The sequence below is a fragment of the Durio zibethinus genome, chromosome 3 (assembly GCF_047325235.1).
Source record: "Durio zibethinus cultivar Kanyao isolate XHJ-2024 chromosome 3, ASM4732523v1, whole genome shotgun sequence".
Taxonomy (NCBI): Eukaryota; Viridiplantae; Streptophyta; class Magnoliopsida; order Malvales; family Malvaceae; genus Durio; species Durio zibethinus.
The window spans coordinates 1,197,179-1,214,812 of NC_143164.1; the positions used below are offsets into that span (position 1 = coordinate 1,197,179).

At 47.7% G+C, this 17,634-nt stretch overlaps 2 non-coding genes and 3 pseudogenes across 2 annotated transcripts; all 5 read right to left on the minus strand.

Annotated features, from left to right (window-relative positions):
- Nucleotides 1–2,778: 2,778 nt before the first annotated feature.
- LOC149519482 (5.8S ribosomal RNA) lies at nt 2,779–2,910 on the minus strand (annotated as a pseudogene).
- A 288-nt stretch (nt 2,911–3,198) lies between these two features.
- Nucleotides 3,199–5,001, minus strand: LOC149519483 (18S ribosomal RNA; annotated as a pseudogene).
- A 4,768-nt stretch (nt 5,002–9,769) lies between these two features.
- On the minus strand, nt 9,770–13,266 carry LOC149519484 (25S ribosomal RNA). Its single transcript, XR_016341209.1, has one exon. It is a non-coding gene; the product is annotated as a 25S ribosomal RNA (ribosomal RNA).
- A 239-nt stretch (nt 13,267–13,505) lies between these two features.
- LOC149519485 (5.8S ribosomal RNA) lies at nt 13,506–13,661 on the minus strand. Its single transcript, XR_016341203.1, has one exon. It is a non-coding gene; the product is annotated as a 5.8S ribosomal RNA (ribosomal RNA).
- Nucleotides 13,662–13,956: 295 nt separating this feature from the next.
- Nucleotides 13,957–14,941, minus strand: LOC149519486 (18S ribosomal RNA; annotated as a pseudogene; the record flags this gene model as incomplete).
- Between the last annotated feature and the right edge of the window lie 2,693 nt (nt 14,942–17,634).

The window sequence follows — 17,634 nt, forward strand, 5'->3', positions numbered from 1 at the left end:
GGAAATGGAGCAATACTTTCAAGCCATGGGCATTGATAAGGATGCCACTAAGGTAAGTATAACCTCTATGTATTTGGTTGACATTGCATTGTTATGGTGGAGATGCAGGTGTAATGATGCAAGCTATAGAGATGCTATTGTCTAGACTTGGGAGGAGTTCATGGCAAAGTTTAAGCAGTAGTTCTACCCTAAGTATTCTAATGATGAGTTAAGGGTGAAAATTCAGAAGCTTAGTCAAAAAGGCAAGGTATGGGAGTATGTTTGAGAGTTTTTAGAACTAATGCTTCAAATTTCAAACCTTCGAGAAGAGAAAGGTCTCTTTTGTTTCATGGATGGACTCAAATCATGGGCCAAGAATGAGTTACAATGAAAGGTTGTCAAAGATCTGGCCAAAGCCATGATAGCTACTAAATCCTTGGTAGAGATTTGGCCATAAAAGAAGTTTGAGTCATTTAAGCCAACATGTGATGGCAGAGACCGATAGTCCATGGAGGGAGACAAAGACCAATAGTCCAAGGATGGGGACAAAGGTCGATAGACCAAGAATGGTCAAGGCAAGCCACCAAATGGAAAGTAAAAGCCAAAGTAGTGGAACAATAAGGACCGTGAGCCACTACTTGTTACATTTGTAAAGGTCCACACTTGTCGAGAGTTACCCTAAGAAAACCTAGCTATCTACCATCAACAAGGAGGATGGTGATGAGTTAGGGAAGGAAACCATGAAGCTTGGTCTGATAGTGATAAATTCAATCTAGGCCAAAGGGTGCCGCAAGTAGAAAAGATTGATGTTTGTAGACATGATAATTGAGGGTAAGAAACTGAATGCACTTATGGACACAAGAGTATCTTATTTGTTCGTATCTAGAGATACAACCCAAAAGTTAAACCTAAAGGTACAAAAATGGGCTATTATGACAAAACAGTTAACCCTAAAGAGATCTAACAATTGACATATCACATGGAGTGGAGCTATAACTTGGGGAGTGGAAAGGCAAGGAATCAATCGAGGTAATTCTTTTAGATGATTATGATCTTGTTGCTGGTTTAGAATTCCTTGACCATATTAGTGCACTTGTGGTGTCTTTCACCTTTTGTATTTGCATATTGGATAGTCGATACCGATGCATCACGTCGATGAGATAAGAATCAAGGTCAAGGACCAAGATGCTGTTTGCCATACAATTACCTAGGAGAGTGAGTAGAAAAAAAAAGACACTTTCCTTACAGCCTTAAAGATGGAAAAGTCCAAGCAGAACAGTGTTGACTACCCCTTAGAAGTACTAGAGGTGCTAGAGTCATTTAGAAATATGATGCCAATTAAATTGCCCAAAAGGCTATAACCAAAGAGAAAGGTGGATCACGAAATTGAGCCAATGGAATGCACGGCACAAGCATTCAGCATAGAGTTGGAAAAGAGGCTAACTTAGGCACATGGATGGTTGTTTCTACCCTAAGGCCACATGTGTGCTAGGCTTAAGCCCCTATAAAATGACACCTACTGCTAATGCTACCCCATACCTTAAACCAAGTCCCTAAATCAAGAAATAGCTCCCTAGGTTGGTGCAAGTAGAAGCTATGGTCATAGGCTTGGTCTGGCCAAGTCCCTCAAGTATTTGGTAGTCTCGTGGTCCCTTATCCTTAATTAGAAAAATGCCTTGGCTTGGCCAAGCTCGTGCATATAGACGATGCTACCTAAGACCGCAAGAATAAGTCTTGAATTGAACAGTGTCACCCTGGGGTGGTGATAGTGGAGTTTTTGTGTGCAGCCCCAAGTAGATCAAGCATTGGTGTTGTCATGCTGTTGGTGCCCGTTGGATGGTAACAACAGTCTCATGGCCCTGGCTTGTGTTTTTCCTATGCCAAGCGATTGTGGCAAGGCCTCATACTTCATTTCTTATACTCATTCATTAAGTAATTGAATGGGTGGGTTGTGCATCGATGTGCATAGATGCTACTACTTGTACGCAATGGACATATGAGTGGTGTTATGGTTGTGCATGTTAGCAGGTTCCATGCTTGATGCATTAAACTATTAACCTATCATCCTCTTCAATCTCCCCATCCATGTGGTCATCATGCTATGAGGGCACAATCAGAATCTTATGTTTCATGCCTAAACTGATGGAAACTAGATGTCTTGCCGTCCCTCATCCATCCTGTATCCTTGAAGGCTATGGGTTGAACCTTAATTGTGCCCCGTGTCCCAAGCATGACACCTAACCTCCATGGCTGCATTGTTGCACTAGTGTTCGATCATGTTCTTGAATGCAAAATGTTTCGTAAGCACTAGCTTTTTGACCTTTATTTGTTCGATGCTATGTATTTTATGTGCTCAACATGCATGACACTTGTGCTCTATGTTGGCCCTATCTGCCACTCAATTAATGCATTGAGGTCCATGTAGTGCCAACATCCTAAAAGAAAGTTACCTGATTGATCCTACCAGTAGTCATATGCTTGTCTTAAAGATTAAGCCATACATGTGTAAGAATGAAGTAATTCATACTATGAAATTGTGAGTGGCTTATTAAATTAGTTATAGTTTGTTTGATGGTATCTACTACTCGGATAACCATAGTAATTATAGTGTTAATACTTACAACAAACCCCACCTTCTGGAAATGATACATTTAATAGATAAAAGTTTGACATAGGCTTGGTTCATTTCTCTTATGATTCATGATAATTGATGGATTGCACGACCTTTGTGCTAGTGATGCATCATTCAAATTTCTATCCTATTAACTTTCAATGATAGGATAGTGGCCTACTATGGTGGTAAAAAGTGACAGAGGTGCAACTTGCATTCAAAGACTCGATGGTTCACGAGATTCTACAATTCACACCAAGTATCGCATTTCGCTATGTTTTTCATCGATGTGAGAGCTGAGATATTTGTTGTCGAGAGTCGTTTCATTTTTTCACAACAAAAGGAGTCACGACACTACCCACGCACACACCGTGAACGGGATGGTGATGGTGCACGCGCTCTATTTTTGTTTTGGTTCCTTGGCGCAATTTACGTCAGGGGTTCGTTGTTTGACAGCGAGTGACACGATGTCGATCATTTCGCCCGCCCGGTAGGGGGCATAAAGTGACCGTCTCGTCTGCCCAAGGTCGGAAGGGGCACGAGGGCACCTTCGCCCCCTCGATGTTTTATTAACGCATCCGTGGGTCGTCCGTCGAGCGGCGTTTCAACATTGATCCTTCTACAAATTCATCTATAAAAACCTTGTTACGACTTCTCTTTCCTCTAAATGATAAGGTTTAGTGGACTTCTCACGATGTCATGGGTGGTGAACCATCCACGTCACCGCTATTCGAGCACTTCACTGGACCATTCAATCGATAGGAGTGATGAGCGTGTGTACAAAGAGCAGGGACGTAGTCAATGGGAGCTGATGACTCACGCTTACTAGGAATTCCTCGTTGAAGACCAACAATTGCAATGATCTATCCCCATCATGATGAAATTTCAAAGATTACCCAAGCTTATTGGCTAACGCTATAGACTTGTTGAATACATCAGTGTAGCATGCTAGCGGCCCAGAACATCTAAGGGCATCACAGACCGTTATTGCCTCAAACTTCCTTGGCCTAAACGGCCATAGTCCTTCTAAGAAGCTAGCCATGAAGGATCACCTCCGCATAGCTAGTTAGCAGGCTGAGGTCTCATTCGTTAACGAAATTAACTAGATAAATCACTTCACCAACTAAGAACGGCCATGCACCACCACCCATAGAATCAAGAAAGAGCTCTCAGTCTGTCAATCCTTACTATGTCCGGACCTAGTAACTTTCCCCATGTTGAGTCAAATTAGGCCGTAGGCTCCACTCCTAGTGGTGCCTTTCGTCAATTCCTTTAAGTTTCAACCTTGCAACCATACTCCCCTCAAAACCCAAAGACTTTGATTTCTCATAAGGTGTCGACGGAGTCTTAAAAGTAACATCTGTCGATCCCTAGTCGGCATCGTTTATGGTTAAGACTAGGACGGTATTTGATCATCTTCGAGCCCTCAACTTTCGTTCTTGATTAATGAAAACATCCTTGGAAAATGCTTTCACAGTTGTTCATCTTTCATAAATCCAAGAATTTCACCTCTGACTATGAAATATGAATGCCCTCGATTGTCCCTGTTAATCATTACTTCAATCCCGAAGGCCAACACAATAGGACCGAAATCTTATGATGTTATCCCATGCTAACATATACAAGCGTAGGCCTACTTTGAGCACTCTAATTTATTCAAAGTAACAGCACCAGAGGAATGACTCGGTCAATTAAGTCCAGGAGTGCATCACCAACAGTAGGGACGAGTAGACCGGTGCTCACCATGAGGCGGACCGGATGACCCAACCCTAGTTCCAACTATGGGCTTTTTAACTGCAACAACTTAAATATATGCTATTGGAGCTAGAATTACCATGGCTGCTGGCACCAGACTTGCCCTCCAATGGATCCTTAATAAAGGATTTAGATTGTAGTTATTCCAATTACTAGACACATAGAGCCCGGTATTATTATTTATTGTCATTACCTCCTCGTGTCAGGATTGGGTAATTTGCACGCCTACTGCCTTCCTTGGATGTGGTAGCCATTTCTCAAGCTCCCTCTCCGAAATCGAACCCTAATTCTCTGTCACCTGTCACCACCATAGTAGGCCATTATCCTACCATTGAAAGTTGATAAAGCAAAAATTTGAATGATGTGTCACCGGTACAAAGCCGTGCGATCCGTCGAGTTATCATGAATCATCAGAGTAATGGGCATAGCTCGCATCGACCTTTTATCTAATAAATGCATCCCTTCCAGAAGTCGAGTTTGTTACCTGTATTAGCTCTAGAATTACTACGGTTATCTAAGTAGTAGATACTATCAAACAAACTATAACTAATTTAATGAGCCATTCATAGTTTCACAGTCTAAATTAGTTCATACTTACACATGCATGGCTTAATCTTTGAGACAAGCATCTGACTACTAGCAGGATCAACCAAGAAGCATTCCTTTGGGACGTTGGCACCGCGTGGGCCTCAACGCACCTATCGAGCGGAGGAGAGAGCCCAACGCGAAGTGCAAGCATCGTGCATATCGAGCAAGTGAAATGCACAGCATCAGACGAATAGGGGCCAAGAGCCCGCGCCTGCTAAATGTTTCGAATCCGAGAGCACGATCAAACACCGGTGCACCAATGCAGCCACAGAGGATTGGGTGGCGCACTTGGGACACCGACCACGATTGACGTCCAACTTGTAGCCTTTCGAGACACGAGACAGATGAGGGATGGTGAGACATTCGATTTTCATCGATTCAAGTATGCAGCACAGGATCCCAATCGCACCTTCAGGGTATGACGATTGCATGGGGGGAGATTGAAGAGGATGACGGGTCGACAGTTCGATGCATCGAGCACAGAGCCTGCCAACATGCACAACCATAGCACCACTCATATGCCCATTGTGTACAAGTGGCAGCATCCACGCGCATCGATCCACAACCCACCCGATCGATTACTTAATAAGCGAGTGGAGGCAATGACGTGCGAGGCCACGCCACAACCACTTGGCACGAGAAAAACACAAGCAAGGGCCACGAGACTACCCCTACCATCCAACAAGCAACAACGGTGTGATCCCACCAATGCTTGGCTTGGCTGAGACCGCACGCGTGAGCTTCGTTGACACCACCCCAAGGGACGTTGCCTGATTCAGGGACTTGTTCTTGAGATCTTGGGCAGCATCGGCTATGTGCACGGCCTCATCGAGGCCAAGGCATTTTTATGGTTGATGAGAAGGGACCGCGAGACCATCAAATACCAAGAAACTTGGTCGGGCCAAGCCCATAACCATAGCTTCTACTCACACCATCACAGGGAGCCATTGCCCATTCAGGGACTTGGTCTGGGGTCTAATGCAGCATCCATCGTGTTCATGGGCTCAAGCTCGACTCTTTTTTTTCGCATGCATACCAACTGATCGAGGCCATGGGTGCCTGTCGGTCATCGGAGCAACCAGTCACTAGACAAAATAGCCAGAAGGCATGCACACCCTATATTTCACTCGAGGGATGTTACCCTGGGTGTACGCAATGGAAGGCCTATCACGCACTCCTACTCCCCTCGTGGGGGGAGAGGGGGTGCCGGACCACCACCCCCTAAAGAGCATTAGAGATTTTGTAGATATGCTACCAGTAGACATTAAAGTGTCTGAAACAGGGACATTTTTTTCAACACAGGCATATCCCACACCGAGGGTGAGTAGGTGCCGATGGTGGTCGAGGCATGTGCCCACACCAAGGGCCAGCGATACCGATGGTGTTCGATGCGACTGCCTGTACCAAAGGCCATCTTCTGTCGATGCTGATCGAGATAGGTGCCCGCATCGGTTCCAACTTGTGCTCATGCTGATTGAGGCATGCATGCGCCTATGGTGTTCGAGGTAACTGCCCACATCAGGGGCCATTTTTTACCGATGCTGATCAAGGCATGGCACGTGCCGATGGTGATCGAGGCAAGTGCCCACACCAAGGGTTGATTTATGCCGATGGTGGTCGAGGCATGTGCCCACACCAAGGCCCAGCATGTGCCAATGGTGGTCGAGGCAACCACCCGCACCAACTCGAGGCATGTGCCTGCACCAAGGCCCAGCTCGTGCCGATGGTATTCACGGTAATCGCCAGCACCAAGGCCTAGCATGTGCCGATGGTGTTCAAGGCAACTGCCCACACCAGGGGCTATTTTTTACCGATGGTGATCAAGGTAACCACCCATACCAAGGCCCAGCATGTGCTGATGGTGTTTGAGGCAACCGCCTGCAGCAGGGGCCATCTTGTACAGATGGTGATCGAGGCAACCGCTTGCACTAGAGGCCATCTTCTACCGATGGTGATCGATGTAATCACCCATACCAGGGGCCATCTTTTACCAATGATGGTCAAGGCATGTGCCCATACCAAGGCCCAGCACGTGTCGATGGTGGTCGAGGCAACCGCCCGTACCAACTTGAAGCATGTGCCTGCACCAAGGCCCAGCATGTGCCAATGGTGTTTGAGGCAAATGCCCGTACCAAGGTCCAGCATGTGCCATTGGTGTCTGAGGTAACCGCCCACACCAAGGGCCATCTTCTACCGATGGTGATCAAGGCAACCGCCTGCACCAAGGCCTAGCATGTGCCGATGGTGTTCGAGGCAATCGCCCGCACTAGGGGCCATCTTCTACCAATGGTGATCGAGGTAACCGACCACACCAAGGGCCATCTTCTACCGATGGTGGTCGAGGTAAGTGCCCGTACCAAGGGCTAGCTTCTACCGATGCTGGTCTAGACAAGTGCCCATACCATTGGCCAGCTTGTGATGATGGTGGTCGAGGCATGTGCCCGCACCAAGGCCTAACACATGCCGATGGTGCTTGAGGCAACTGCCCGCACCAAGGGCCATCTTCTGTCGATGCTCATCGAGGCATGCATATGTCAATGGTGGTTGAGGTAAGTGCCTGTACCAAGGGCCAACTTGTGTCGATGGCGGTCAAGGTAACTACCTGTACCAAAGGGTAACCTGTGCCGATGATGGTCGATGCATATGCCATCACCATGCACCATCATGTGCCGTTGATGGTTGAGGCCTTGCCCAAAGTTTAATTTTGAGCCACGGTGCACATGCTAGGCTCAGGCATGTGCTGGTGCTGTATTTTTTTTGCCCAGGGCACCATCGTCAGAGCATCGTCGGAGAACCTAACCTACTGCATTGGGGGTTCCGACGATTGGGGGGTGTGCGCATATGATGTACGATGGGTGCTGGTGCTTGGCCCTTATATTGGCCCCCTATCCCTCAACAAACCTCAAAAACTCACACCCCCTTAAAGAGCATATGAGATTTTACATGTTTGCTGCCAGTAGCCATTCAAGTGTCTAAAATGGGGACACTTTTTTCAAATGGTCACAAAATCTTCTACACTTCGAGTTTGTAGCTGAATATTTTTGTGCATTTCGAAAAAAATACAAGGATCATGTCTACCAAATTTGGGGCCAAAAATCCTTCTAAAAAAATTTTAAAAAATCTCGAACCGTAAAAAATTTTGAAAATTGTGAAAAATAAAAAATGAGTCATCTTGCCATGAAACTTCACATGAAGGCTTAGGGGACCATTGTATGAATTTACAAGCCATAAAAATGGCATTGACATGGTAGAAATATGAAGATGTACCTAAACCAACCTACCACCCGATCGTGGCGCACATGGTGCACGGTCTAGGCTCAGGACACCCGTGCATGGTGTGCAGGTGCTGGGGACTGCTCATGTGAATTCACAGGCCATAAAAATGGTATTGGTATGGTAGAAATATGAAGATGTGCCTAAACCCACCTACCACCCGATCGTGGCATGCATTGGTGCTCGACCCAGGCTCAAGACACCCGCGAGTGTTACGCGGGCATTGGGGAGGGCTCATATGAATTCATGTGCCACAAAAATGGCTTTGGCATACGGAGTTCATTCCCAGTCTAACCTCTGACCGGACTGAGGGTTGTGGTAGCAGGACCCGCAGTAAGATCAGCAGCACACAGTAGGGAACCCGATCGATCCTCAGCTTGCGCATCCTACCTCTTTGGCTGACGTAGTGGCCATCCGCTTGTTTTGTAGGTTGACTTAGGCATATGGAGTTCATTCCCAATCTAAGATCAGATCGGTAGCCTGACCCATAGTAGGATCGACAGCACGCAAAAGGGGATCAGGCCGATCCTCAACTTGCACATCTTGCCTCTCTGGCTGGCTCAGTGCCCGCACGCTCATTTCGTAGGTTGACTTAGGCATACGGAGTTCATTCCCAATCTAAGCATACGGAGTTCATTCCCAGTCTAAGCTCAAACCAAACCAAGAGTTGTAGCGGCAGAACACGCAACAGGATCGACAACATGCAGAGGGGGACCGGGCCGATCCTCAGCTTGCACATCTTGCCTCTCTGGCTGCCTTAGTGCCTACACGCTCGTTTCTTAGGTTGACTTAGGTATACGGAATTCATTCTTAGTCTAAGCTCAGACTGGATCGAGGGTTGTGGCAGCAGGACCCGCAGCAAGATCGACAGCACGTAGAAGGGGACTGGGCTGATCCTTGGCTTGTGTATTCTGCTTCTCTGGCCAGCTCAGTGCCCTCATGCTCATTTCGTGGGTTGACTTAGGCCTACAGAGTTCATTCCCAGTCTAAGTCTTAATCAGACCGAGAGACCCCTAGAAGGATCCACAGCACATAGAAAGGGACCGGGCCGGTCTTCAGCTTATGCATCCTAGCTCTCTAGCCGCCTTAGTGCCCCTACACTCGTTTTGTGAGTTGACTTAGGCATATGGAGTTCATTCCCAGTCTAAGCCTCGACTGGACCAAGGGAACCGTAGTAGGATTCGTGACACACCGAGGGGGATCGGGTCGATCCCTAGCTTACGTATTTTGGCTCTCTGGCTGGCTTAGTGCCCGCACGCTCGTTTCATGGGTTGACTTAGGCATATGTAGTGAATTCCTAGTCTTAACCAACCAAGGGCCAAATGTTATCAACAGCATTTGCAGCAACCACCGAGGGGGACCTACAGCAAGATCCTTGGCTCACGCATCCTGCCCTCGTGGTTGGTTTAGTGCCTGCACACTCGTTTTATGGGTCGACTAGGGAGAGTGGAGTTCGTTCCCGATCGAGATCCAGGGATGGAGGGCCTCGGGTCATGCCCAACCCCAGAGGGGGGTGACGTGAAAAGAAAAAAGGTCAATGGGGGAAAGGGGAAGGGGGGAGGGACGAATCGAAGCGACAAAGGGTTAAATCTTAGTGGATCATGGTAGCAACGCCACTCTGCTACGTACAATACCCTGTTGCTTATTTAACTCATCTGCAAAGGATTCTACCCGCTGCTCAGTGGGAATTGAGCTCCAAGGATGCCCACGCGGCTCGTCCACCGCGGGGGCTACACCTAGGACACGTGCCCTTGGGGGCCATGGGCCCCTACTGTGGGTCAGCAATCGAGCGGCAGTTGTGCACGTCACTTCTAGCTTGGATTTCAACTTAGAGGTGTTCAGTCATAATCTAGCACACGATAGCTTCACACCACTGGCTTTTCAACTAAGCACGATGACCAATTATGCGAATCAATGGTTCCTCTCGTACTAGGTTGAATTACAGTCATGACGCCGCCATTAGTAGGGTAAAACTAACCTATCTCACGATGGTCTAAACCCAGTTCATGTTTCCTATTGATGAGTGAATAATCCAACACTTGGTGAATTCTGCTTCACAATGATAGGAAGAGCTGACATCGAAGGATCAAAAAGCAACGTCGCTATGAACGCTTGGCGGCCACAAGCCAGTTATCCCTATGGTAACTTTTTTGACACCTCTAGCTTCAAATCTCAAAGGTCTAAAAGATCGATAGGCCACATTTTCACAGTTCATATTCGTACTGGAAATCAAAATCAAACGAGCTTTACCTTTTATTCCACATGAGATTTCTATTCTCATTGAGCTCATCTTAGGACACCTACATTATCTTTTAACAGATGTGCCACCCCAGCCAAACTCCCTACTTAACAATGTCTTCCACCTAGATCGATCGGTCGAGGCAGACCTTGGGTCCAAAAGAAGGGGTTGTGCCCCACTTCTAATTCATGAAATAAGTAAAATAACGTTAAAAGTAGTGGAATTTCAATTTCGTCCGGGGGCTCCCACTTATCCTACACCTCTTAAGTCATTTCATAAAGTCAGACTAGAGTCAAGCTCAATAGGGTTTATTTTTCCCACTGATTTTGCCAAGCCTGTTCCTTTTGCTGTGGCTTCGCTGGTTAGTAGATAAGGACAGTGGGAATCTCGTTAATCCATTCATGCGTGTCACTAATTAGATAACGAGGCATTTGGCTACCTTAAGAGAGTCATAGTTACTCTTGTCGTTTACTCGTGCTTGGTTGAATTTTTTCACTTTGACATTCAGAGCACTGGGTAGAAATCACGTTGTGTCAGCATCCGTAGGGACCATCACAATGCTTTATTTTAATTAAACAGTCAAATTCCCCTTGTCCGTACCAATTTTAATTCAACTGTTTGTCACCCGAGGAAGGCCCCTGAGGGAGCTATTCCCAGTCCTTCCCTCGATCAGCACGCGGTAACCCACTCTCATCGTGAGAGTAGCTCGAGCAGTGCACCAGTAGTCGATGGGTTCAGAACTGGGACCCCCGAGGGAGTCGTTCCCAGTTCATCCCTCGGTCAGCATGTGGTGACCCGTTCTCACCACGGGAGTAGCTAGAGGAGTGCACTGATAGTCGATGGGTTCGAGACTGAGACCCTCATGCCCAGCCCTCAAAGCCAATCTTTTTCCCAAGGTTACAGATCCATTTTGTCGACTTCCCTTGCCTACATTGTTCCATCGACTAGAGGTTGTTCACCTTGGAGACCTGATGCGGTTATGAGTACTACTGGGTGTGGATGGCACTCGGTCCTCTAGATCTTCAAGGCCACAGAGGGTGCACCTGACACCACGCGACGTGCGGTGCTCATTCGATCGTTGGACCCTACCTCCGATTGAGCCATTTCCAGGGTGGGCGGGTCGTTAAACAGAAAATATAACTCTTCTCGAGGCTCTTGCTGATGTCTTCGGACTCCCTAATGTTGTCGTCAGCCGTTGCATCCCGGTTCAAGAATTTTAACCTGATTCCTTTTCGAAGCTCGCACAGGACACGCTGTCGGATGGACTTTCCCTATCTCTTAGGATCGACTAACCCATTTGCAAGTGCCATTCACATGGAACCTTTCCCCTCTTCGACTTTTAAAGTTTTCATTTGAATATTTGCTACTACCACCAAGATCTGCACTGATGGCCTTTCCCTTGGGCTCGTGCCCCAAGTTTTGTGGCGACTACCACACCCTCTTACTCATCGGGGCCTGGCCCTTGCCCCGATGATCGAGTATAGGTCACGCGCTTAAACGCCATCCATTTTTAGGCTAATTGATTCGGCAAGTGAGTTGTTACACACTCCTTAGCAGATTTTGACTTCCATGACCACTGTCCTACTGTCTTAATTGACCAACACCCTTTATGGGTTTTGGGTTAGCACGTAGTTGGGTATCGTAACCTGACTTTCGGTTCATCCTGCATCGCCAATTTTGCTTACCAAAAATGGCCCACTTGTAGCTTTTGATTTCATGGTGTAGCTCAATGAAGCAGTCGCGTCGTCCTACCTATTTAAAGTTTGAGAGTAGGTCAAGGGCAATGCACCCCTGATGCCTTTAATCATTAGCTTTACTCGATAGAACTCGCCAGGGGCTCTAACTATCTCGAGGGAAACTTCGAAAGGAACCAGCTACTACATAATTTGATTAGTCTTTTGCCCCTATACCCAAGTCAGACGAATGATTTACACGTTAGTATCGCTACGGGCCTCTACCAGAGTTTCCTCTGGCTTCACCCCACTCAGGCATAGTTCACCATCTTTCGAGTCCCGACAGGCATGCTCGCACTCGAACCCTTCTCAGAAGATCAAGGTCAATCGACGGTGCACCTGCAAGGGATCCCATCAATCAGCTTCCTTGTGCCTTAGGGTTTCTTGGCCCATTGACTCGTACACATGTCAGAATCCTTAGTCTGTGTTTCAAGACAAGCTGGATGAGGAGCCCACAGGCTGACTCCAAAAGCACGCGCGGGTGCTGAGGTACGTCGAGACAGTGTGTGCTCTATTCCATGATCGCGGTGGTGATGTCTCCGTGGGCACATCGAAAGCTAGGGCTTGGGCCACCGTCGTGACCTGCATTGGTCTACGCCCCAAGTCGATCGATGGATTGACTCTTGCCGTTTCACATATGATCGGAGCGCATCACCGGCCCTCATCGGCTTTCATTCCAATAATTTCAAGCACTCTTTGACTTTCTTTTCAAAGTTCTTTTAATCTTTCCCTCGCGGTACTTGTTTGCTATCGATCTCTTACCCGTATTCAGCCTTGGATGAAATTTACTGCCCGATCGGGGCTGCATTCCCAAATAACCTAACTCACGGACAGTGCCTCATGGTGTGATAGAGTCTGGGCATAATGGGGCTCTCACCCTCTTCGGTGCCCCTTTCCAGAGGACTTGGGCCTGGTCCCCCATTGAGGATGCTTGTTTAGACTATGATTCGGATGCCGGGGGTGCTCGATTCTCAAGATGGGCTCTTCCCAGTTCACTTACCATTACTAGGGGAATCCTAGTAAGTTTCTTTTCCTTCGCTTATTGATATGCTTAAACTTAGCGGATAATCTCGCCTGACCTGGGGTCACAACGCGAGCATTGATCGAGTGATACGGGGGGTCTGACGGAATCTAGGTGGACAACGAGTGCGCGTCACCGAGGACAAGGCACGTCAGGAGCTCTACCACTGATGATCACGATGCTGTCATTGCCGGGGACTCACTTTTAGGCCAACCACAACCAACAGGATCACAAAAGGCCATCTTCCACCCACCCCCTTCCCCTAAAGCCCGATGGGCAGCGGGTCAAAGAGGGGGTGATGGTGCATCACATCCAGGCAGGCGTGCCCTTGACCTAATGGCTTAGGGCACAACTTGCGTTCAAAGACTTGATGGATCACAGGATTCTGTAATTCCCACCAAGTATCATATTTTGCTATGTTCTTCATCGATGCGAGAGCTGAGATATCCGTTGTCGAGGGTTGTTTCATTTTTTTATGACAAAAGGAGTCACGACGCTTCCTACGCATGCACCGTAAACAGGATAGCGACGATGTGTGCGCTCCATTTTTGTTTCGGTTCCTTGGCATGATTCACACCGAGGGTTCATTGTTCAACAGTGAGTGAGATGATGTCGATCATTTCACCCACCCGATAAGGGGCACGAAGCGACCTTCACGCCCGCCCGGGGTAAGAAGGGGCTCGGGGTACGGGGGCACCCTCGCCCCCTCGGTGTTTTGTTAATGTGTCGGTGGGTCGTCCGTCGAGAAGGGTTTTGACAATGATCCTTCCATAGGTTCACCTATGAAAACCTTGTTACGACTTCTCCTTCCTTTAAATGATAAGGTTCAGTGGACTTCTTATGATGTCACAGGCAGCAAACCATCCACATCACCATAATCCGAACACTTCTTCGGACCATTCAATCAGTAGGAGCGATAGGCGATGTGTAAAAAGGGCAGGGACGTAGTCAACACGAGCTGATGACTCGCACTTACTAGAAATTCTTTGTTGAAGACCAACAATTGCAATGATCTATTCCCATCATGATGAAATTTTGAAAATTACCTGGGCCTGTCAACCAAGGCTATAGACTCATTGAATACATCAATATAGCGTGCGTGCGACCCAGAACATCTAAGGGCATCACAGACCTGTTATTGCCTCAAACTTTCTTGGCCTAAACGGCCATAATCCCTCTAAGAAGCTAGCCACGAAGGATCACCTCTGCGTAGCTAGTTAGCAGGCTGAGGTCTCGTTTGTTAACGAAATTAACTAGACAAATTGCTCCACCAACTACCTCTCCATGTCATGATTAGGTATTTGTGTGCCTACTGCCTTCTTTGGATGTGGTAGCCATTTCTCAGGCTCTCTCTCCGAAATTGAACCTTAATTCTCTGTCACCCGTCACCACCATAGTAGGCCACTATCCTACCATTAAAAGTTGATAGGGTAGAAATTTGAATGATGCATCACTAGGACAAAGGCCATGTGATCTGTCGAGTTATCATGAATAATCAAAGCTACGGGCATAGCCCGCGTCGACCTTTTATCTAATAAATGCATCCCTTCTAGGAATCTAGGCTTATTGCACGTATTAGCTCTAGAATTACCGTGGTTATCTGAGTAGTAGATACCATCAAAAAAACTATAGCTAATTTAATGAGCCATTCATAGTTTCACAGTCTGAATTAGTTCATACTTACACTTGCATGGCTTAATTTTTGAGACAAACATATGACTACTAGCAGGATCAACCAGGTAGCATTCCTTCAGGACGTTGGCACTGCGTGGGCCTCGATGCATCAACTGAGCGATGGAGACAGCCTAACGTGAAGCGCAAGCATTGTACACGTTGAGCACGTGAAATGCATAGCATCAGACGAACGGGGGTCGAGAGCCTGAGCTTGCTATACGTTTCGCATCCAAGAGCATGATCGAACATCGATGCACCAATGCGACCATAAAGGATTAGGTGGCATGTTTAGGACATCGACCATGATTGACATCCTACCCGTAGCCCTTCAGGACACGATATGGAAGAGGGATGGTGAGACATCCAGTTTCTATCGATTCAGGTATGCAACACAGGATCCCGATCGTGCCCCCGGGGTACGACGATCGCATTAGGGGAGATTGAAGAGGATGATGGGTTGACAGTTCGATGCATCAAGCACGAAGCCTACCAACACGCACAACCATAGCACCACTCGTATACCCATTGTGTACAAGTCGCAGCATCCATGCGCGCCAGTCCACAACCCACCCAATTGATTACTCGATGAGTGTGCAGAGGAAACGATGTGTGAGTCCATGCCACAACTGCTTGGCATGAGAAAAACACAAGCAAGGGCCATGAGACTACCCTTGCCATCCGACAGGTAACAACAGCATGATACCACCAATGCTTGGCCTAGCTGGGACCGCACGCGCAAGCTCTGCTGACACCACCCTAGAGGGACGTTGCCCGATTCAGGGACTTATTCCTGGGGTCTTGGATAGCATCGGCTGTGTGCACGGCCTTGTCGAGGCCAAGGCATTTTTATGGTCGACGAGAAGGGATTACGAGACCGTCAAATATCGAAAGACTTGGTCGGGCCAAGCTTGTAATCATAGCTTCTGGTGGCACTATCCCAGTGTACTATTGCCCAATTCAGGGACTTGGTCTAGGGTCTAGGGCAGCATCCATCATGTGCACGAGCTCGAGCTCGGCTCTCTTTTTTGGCATGCACGTCAACCGATCGAGGCCATGGGCACCTGTTGGTCACCGGAGCAACCAATCACCGGACAAAATAGCCAGAAGGCATGCATGCCGTGTATTTTGCTTGAGGGACATTACCCTGCATGTACACAATGGGAGGCCCATCACACACACGTACTCCCCCTATTGAGGGGGAAAAGGGGTGCCAGACCACCACCACCTAAAGAACATTAGAGATTTTGTAGATATGCTACCAGTAGATGTTAAAGTGTCTAAAATGGGGACACTTTTCCAACACAGGCATATCTTGCACCGAGGGTGAATAGGTGCCGATGGTGGTCGAAGCATGTGCCGGCACCAAGGGCCAGCGTGTGGTGATGGTGTTCGATGCGATTGCCCACACCAAGGGCCATCTTCTGCCAATGCTAATCGAGGTAGGTGCATGCACCGGTTCCAGCTTGTGTACATGCTAATCGAGGCATGCATGCATCGATAGTGGTTAAGGCATCTACTGACACCAAGGCCCAGCACGTGCTAATGGTGTTCAAGGCAACTGCCCACACTAGGGGCCATCTTCTATCGATGCTGATCAAGGCATGGCACGTGTTGACGGTGATCGAGGCAAGTGCCTGCACCACGGGCTGGCTTATGCCGATGGTGGTTAAGGCATGTGCTCGCACCAAGCCCAGCATGTACCGATGGTGGTCGAGGTAACCGCCCGCATTCGTTCAAGGCATGTGCTCATGTTACACCCTGGGCGGGTGTGTCAGGCACATTAGGCACACCAACACATGAGCCAGTGGATGAGGCTGACACACCAGGTGTGCTGACGGGTATTTATGCATAAGGCCTAGGAGACAAGGCCAGAACGCCCACCCAACTTGCAGGCCAGCCCATGAGGCCAAGGCTTGGCTTGCAGGCTACCGTACCACATTCAAAGGGGCCCAAGGTGGGAGACATGCAAGTGAATCTTCTGGAAGCTTACAGGATCAACAGTAGCCTCCTGACAGATTTGGTTGACCCTAGGATTCAGGAGTTAGAATCCTGATTGATTGTAATCTTTGTAATTCCTTGATTTTAGCCTTTATTCTAGGGATATTGCCATTAAGTGTAGCTGAAGTGTCAATTATAAATAGAAGGCTGCTCCAACCTCATTTGTACAGCATCAAACACTTCTTTTTCAGTGAATACAGAGCATGTTTCCAGCATTCTACCTTGTTATCCTGTTTCTCTTTAACTTGCATAATCAACCCTTCCCATTGTTCTAGTGCCTGCAAGCTTATGTTTTAGGCTGACTTAGGCATAAAGAAGGAGATTCCAAGCCTAAGGCCGCATGGATTCTGAGTCTAAGGTCAGAGCCCATGACAGTTAGTATCAGAGCAAGTTTAGTTCTGCGTGTTTGTGTTATGCAGGTTAGATCGTGGTTGAGGAGATGGCATCCCAAAGTGACGTTGCTAGCCAATAACTAGAGGCCCAGGAGCAAGGGCGTGGAAGAGGTAGGAAAGCCAGTTCAAGAGATATATGGTCTACCATAAACGATAGTTTGGCCAAGGTGAAAGTGACCATAGGTGACATGGGAGAGAAGCTTCAGGAAGTGGAGATTCACATTGCATCACTAGACTCCATGGGGGAGAAGATCCAAGGTTAGCTACAAGCTGCTCTTAAAAAAGGCATGGACATGATCACCCAAAGGAATGAAGCCTTGGAGGCTGAAGTGTTGACCTTACGCGATGGCATGGAAGCCATGCACTAGCAG